Source organism: Scomber japonicus, chromosome 12, assembly GCF_027409825.1.
Source record: "Scomber japonicus isolate fScoJap1 chromosome 12, fScoJap1.pri, whole genome shotgun sequence".
Lineage (NCBI taxonomy): Eukaryota > Metazoa > Chordata > Actinopteri > Scombriformes > Scombridae > Scomber > Scomber japonicus.
Genome location: NC_070589.1, coordinates 19,219,494 through 19,225,607, shown reverse-complemented (window position 1 = coordinate 19,225,607; position 6,114 = coordinate 19,219,494).

The following is a 6,114-nucleotide window of genomic DNA, read 5'->3' as shown; positions in this document are numbered from 1 at the left end:
GTGTTACGACGGTGTGGTTTTCAATTAAAGGGCCAATCAACTGAGTACTATCTGCCCTACAGTAGCGGCTTCCATCGATCCCCAATCATTTGCCCCTCTCTCTCTCTCTCTCTCTCTGGCCGTATCCCCGCACCTTTACCTGAGATCCAAATATGTGCAGTCTACTTGGTTGCGCAATGCAAAAAAGTCACTGCTGCTGAGAAAAAGCCCCGCTGCCAGATCCAAGTGAGCTAATAATAAAATAGAGAGTGAGTAGTGAATGGCAGAGCCTCCCTCTCCCTCCCAGGGCTGTGGACTGCAGTCGATTGTGGCTAATCCACGATTAGTGGAGCTGAGCAGCATGCGCCTGTGATTGGCTGCGCGGTGCGCTCCTCCAATAGGCCAGTTTAGCTGGAGGAAAAATTGCCGGCTGATCATAAGACTCCAAAAAATATTTTCGACAATTTAGCCTACACCATAGACCCATTCTGTATTTAAAAGACACCAATGACTGCAACAGCGACTAGAAATACCCTTCAAACTATTTGAATTAATAAAATAGACAGGTCTAATGTTTTATGCAACAGCACCTTTTGGACTAAGCAACATATTTTTGATTTATTCAGGAGTTAAATGATTGCAATACATTAAAAGGTATTAAAGTTTAAATGTGTAAAAGAGCAGGAAGCATGAAGGTAAATAAGAAGATGGTCCAAAAAAGCCCAACAGAACAGACATAAGGGGAAAATGATACAAGAATACTGATGAAACTGTTACTAATTAAACTGATCATAACATAAAAGTGACTATGGCACAATGAACACAAAATGGTGAGTGGTCTCTTCAGGTTATATAAATGGTTGATTTGCCAACAATAAGTTATGAATGTTGCTACAGCAGAGTCACTGGTAGTGAAAAGTGAGATGGATGACTGTAAAAATGTAATCATAGTGAGCTCTAAAATTCCTGTTAGTAAATTTACTGAACATTTATATTGCAATACAAAGCCTTAAAACCAGACTGATTAAAACTTCTTCCTGTGAAATGTTTAATTTAAAATAGTCAGTTCTGTAAGAGTTTCTTTTTTCCTTGAGGTGTTTTTTCCCTGGTCCTGTCCCTTTAACAAGTAATAGTAAGGATTCAAGGTGTATGTATATCACAGAAAATTCCTCTCATAATTTGAGTTACAAATTTAGAATGAGCATAAAAAACTGCAGGTCAGAAACAATGACTTTCTGGTAAGTCCCACACATGCACATTACTTAATTCGATGTTATCCACAACTGACCACTGGGTAGAAAATTAACCCTAACCCTCCTTAACAGGTACTCACCTACTCACTGATTACTAAACACATTACAGAGGCTAAAGGATGTTTTCAGTGTGAGGAACAACAAAGATGAATACAATTATTATGATATTACAGCATCTATCTAATGCGGGCATAATAACAGACAAGAGCTCAGAGAATTAAAATCAAAGAAAATAAATACAGTGAAGGGACCTTAATGAGTGATCAGAAAGCCCAGTACTTCAAATGCTCAGACTGAAGAAATAGAGATCTATTAAATATTCTTTCTTTACATCACAAATTCCAAATAGCCATTCAGTTGATCCCTGGAGTTACTTTGCGCATTTTCGGGTAATTTATATCATTAATAGACGGTTAATGAGGCGTTAATCACAGGAAAGATAATAGCCCCCTCGGCATTTCCGATCAACTTTTCTGCAGAGCTGTGAATGGTTGCGGGCTGGGTGAGTATCTTTGATGTTCCCTCAATGAGGTGCAGATTATTTGCAGTGACATCAAAGGCCTCGCTGAAATGAGGGACAGACGCACTTGATTTACTCCCACCACAGTGCAATGCAGCAGTCGCCTTCAGCTGCCTCTTTTTGTTGCAAAGTTTCACTCTCTTCTGTTGATATGTGTTAATGTTTGGAAATTGGCAAAAAAAAAAGAGCTATTTTAATATACAAACAAATCACAGTCAGAGGTTAACGGATGAGGGAGAGAGAGCCTCTATCATTCATGAGGTAGATAATGCTGCAGTAACGCGAGACACTGTATGTGATGGTGTCTGTGAGAGAAAGAGTAAGAGGCTTTAAACACTTAAGGAAGACATTGATAACCTTCTCTTCACTGTTTACTGCCATCAATTACTATTTTTCTACCTATAGACATTGAATTACCATAAAATATACCCAATGTTCTGTGCCAAGGCTAAATGATTGCACTGGTCTAAAAAGTATATGTCTACTTATATGTGTCCTCATCTTGTAAAGCCTTAATTTCTTATTAAATAATTCTAAAAAGAATCAGATAATTAATGCTGTAAGACAGGTCATCTGCAAGGAATGGTCACATGTGGCGATGTAGTTATATAACTACTGCAGGCCATGGTTTAGCTCCTCCTCAGCACATCACTTGGATTAATTCATAGTGCAAGAAGGGGTGAAAGCCCACATCTTAATTAAGACTTGAGGCTGACTTGACGCTGTTGCAGCAACTAACCACAGTCGCTGTCCTTTGTGAAGTTAAAAGCACCTTTCCTCATCAAAAGCCAACCAATTACAATAACTGACTCCTTCAAGTTTCTTGGCATACACATCAGCAATAACCTGAAATGTGACCTCATCACTAACCATAAAGTGTAAAAAGCCCAACAGAGACTCTACTTCCTGAGATAACTCAAAAAGCACTCAGAAAAGTCAGGAAAGGTGTACTGGTCCAATTTCCAAAGTATCCTGTCACTATCAATTACTGTGTGGTATGGCAACACATATAAGCACACACTAAAGAAAATGGATAGAATTATCACCAGAGTGTCAGATATTATGGGCTGTAAACTACATATCCACATTATGTACTATCACACAAGGTATGAAGATCTCAGATGACCCTCTCCACCCAGCTCACCATCTGGCATAAGGTACAGGTTATAGGAGGCATAACAGAACATCTTCACTGGAGTTGTTCATGAACACACAAAAGTTGGTCTAATTGTACTGTAGGGTATGTGGAGCTGAGCAGGCTACCGTATGTTTCTTCTTTTGCACTTAATGTCCTTATGTTTGCACTGGTGTTACATTGTAACAGCTATTCTATCTGTACTGAGATTAATTGTGCCAGCCTAACAGTGTGGTATTAAAAAAAGCTTGAACTTGAGCTTTAACCTACAAACCATTTTGTAAAATTGACAGGGGATATGTATTAAATAATTCAAGGATTGTTTTGTGGTGTATCACTTAAAATGCATTTTTTATGATTTCTCAGATTTTACTGATACAAATTGACTTGTTTTCTTTAAGAAGTTGGGTAAGTTTAGAGACTGCTGCTGATGTGGATTTAAAGGCCCACTGAGCCATGATGTGATATTGGGCCATACAGTTAAACTATACAACTAAACTTTACTCAACAGAACTTCTGTGCTGAAATGATCGTTGCTAACCCCTTTGAATCCATTCAGAAATTCCAATGTTTGATGAACTAAAACATAATGACATACCAATGTTAAATAAGGACTCAGTCAGATACAGTTTACAAATAGTTCTCACCCCTGTCCTGAACACAGATTTCATAAAGCCACACCTGCCTCATTCTTCCTTCTTTTGATTAGATAGCTAGGAAGTTTGTGTGTTGTTTAAGTCTGTTTCAAAGGCAAAGGTGATTAAGTCAGCATAAAATGCTTAGGTGGGTGATGGTCTTCAAAAACTAAGTATGCTTTCCGGTGGTTGATGACATATCTGACACTTGTCACAACCTGTCATAATAAACTTGAAGTGACATATAAGCTCCAACCAAAGCCACAAAGACTTGCTAATCCTCTCTGACTCACACCTAATGGAAATGTTTTCTCACACTGCTGTTGCTGTGAAGCCTTGGTAAATGTTAGTAGTTAATTCGAATGTGCCATTAAGAAGATGGGAAAATATAGCTTTTGCCACACTTATTAGAATGCTGCAAGTTAAGATTTTTTGAATGTCATTTTACTTGAAAGTGAATTTTACAGATTCTCCCATTTCTTGTCATCTGGTCTGAACTGGTTTCCATGGTTGTGGTGCAGGTTTTAGGCTAAACAATCAACTTCCGACTGAGCAGCCTGTCACTACAAATCTGCTGTTCCCTCTCTAGCTGTATCTCTCCATCTCTACCCATCTGTCATTCTATCTCTGCATTATTATCTGTCGTACCCGCTCATAGCTACACACACACATATACACACAGTGCCACATTTGTTTGACAATCTGAAAGGGAATTAATAAAATGGCAAAAGTGTGGCACTTTGCCTTTTTCACTCTTCTAATTTGCTGTAGGGAAATGTGAATAGTTATGTAATTATAATCTGTAAGGAAGTGATTCCTCCAATTTTTTATGCAGTCCTCGGCTGCACCTTCAACACTAAGCTCAATCAGCTCGTAACATGATTATGTAAAGTCCACAGACTGCAACACCTCAGGAGGGGGAAAAAATGCATTCATTTAAAAAAAAAAAAAAAAAAATCAAACACAAACACACAGCAAGAGAGAGTAAAAATGGAGTGAAATGTAAGAAATACATGTATATTCACAGGTTTCTTATATGAAATTATGCACATTAAGAACTTTCCCTCTTGACATTAATAGTCACTGTGAACGTATGTATAATAAGATTACATAAAAATGAGTGAATACTTTGACATTGTGGTTTGACAATTCCACTTGTTTCTAATGGAAAACAACCTGTATCATCAATTGTTGCCATGTAAAGGACCTCCTACACTGTTTCTACAAATTTTAAAAAAGGTAAAACTGTATCTCATAGTGATGCTGGAATTACTGCATTGATAGTTATGGCAAGGGATTACTATCTATACCATCTTCTTACATTATGTCATATTGTTCTTCTACTATGTTACTATATTCCAATGTATTCTGTTACCTCATAGTCATTATTTTTATATGTTGCATAGCAGTATGCATGTTTACGAGTGTATAAACATGAATATCACATACTAATTGTCATTATCTTATTATATTATGCTAGATTATGTTAATTATATACTGTGCATACTGATTCACCTATACCCTACATATACAGTATATTAATAACTATAGTCTACTGTATCAACTGTGTAGCTTTGATCCAGATGATCAGAAAACTATAATATCAGTTTTGCATACACATTACACTTATGCACATTGGTTTAAACTAACATGCTGTGTATATGTAGCATTCTAACTTTGATTTATTTGTTTTCTGTACATATTTCTTTAGTTTTCTGTATCCTATTACCCTGGTCTATTCTTGTGCTGCTCATCCTCCTGGGGATCAAAGTAAAGTTTTATCTTATCTTATGTAACAATGTGCATATAACACTATATGCAAACAATGTTTTGTGCTATTTTATGCTGTCATTACATTTTTCACAGTAATAAAATCACAAGGTGCTGCACCAGTCATTAGCAATATCAACAGCAAACTTACTGTGTGTTTGCCTGATGACACACATAAGCAAGCACATATATAATATAGGCTATACATATGGATACCTATTTATTTGTTATAGGTAGGACACATGCACACTGCACTTTACATACATACTGTACATGCATACACTCATGTTTTATACTTTTTGTTTTTGATACTCTTATCTATTACTATTGCTTTTAATATTATACATATTATATACAAGAGACGTGCTGCAGTGCTACAGTCACCACTCATCCTTTGTAAGATCCATTACAATGCTGCCATCTGGTGGGAAGAGGCTCAAAGAACACAGTAATTAATGCTGCATTCATGTCCTCCTCGGATAGTCACATATCCCAAGTCCCACCACTTCGGTGTGTTCATAAGTTTTAAATCGTAGGCCTAAATGTGAAAACAACATCGATGCTACACAGATCTGTTGTATCTTGTTCCATACTTGTTGTTACACCAGTATAACTAATATTGGTCAATTTACGTGGGCAGCAGCAAATAGTTAAAATCTAAATTACAAATGACATATTAACATGGATATGCAATACATGAATTACGAAAAAGTTTCTTGCCATCAGCCAAATATTTAACTTCGGCCGTCATTTTTCAGCGTATGGCGTCTAGACTTTCCGTGTTGTTGTGCCAGTTTATCTTACATGGATATTCAAGTGAAA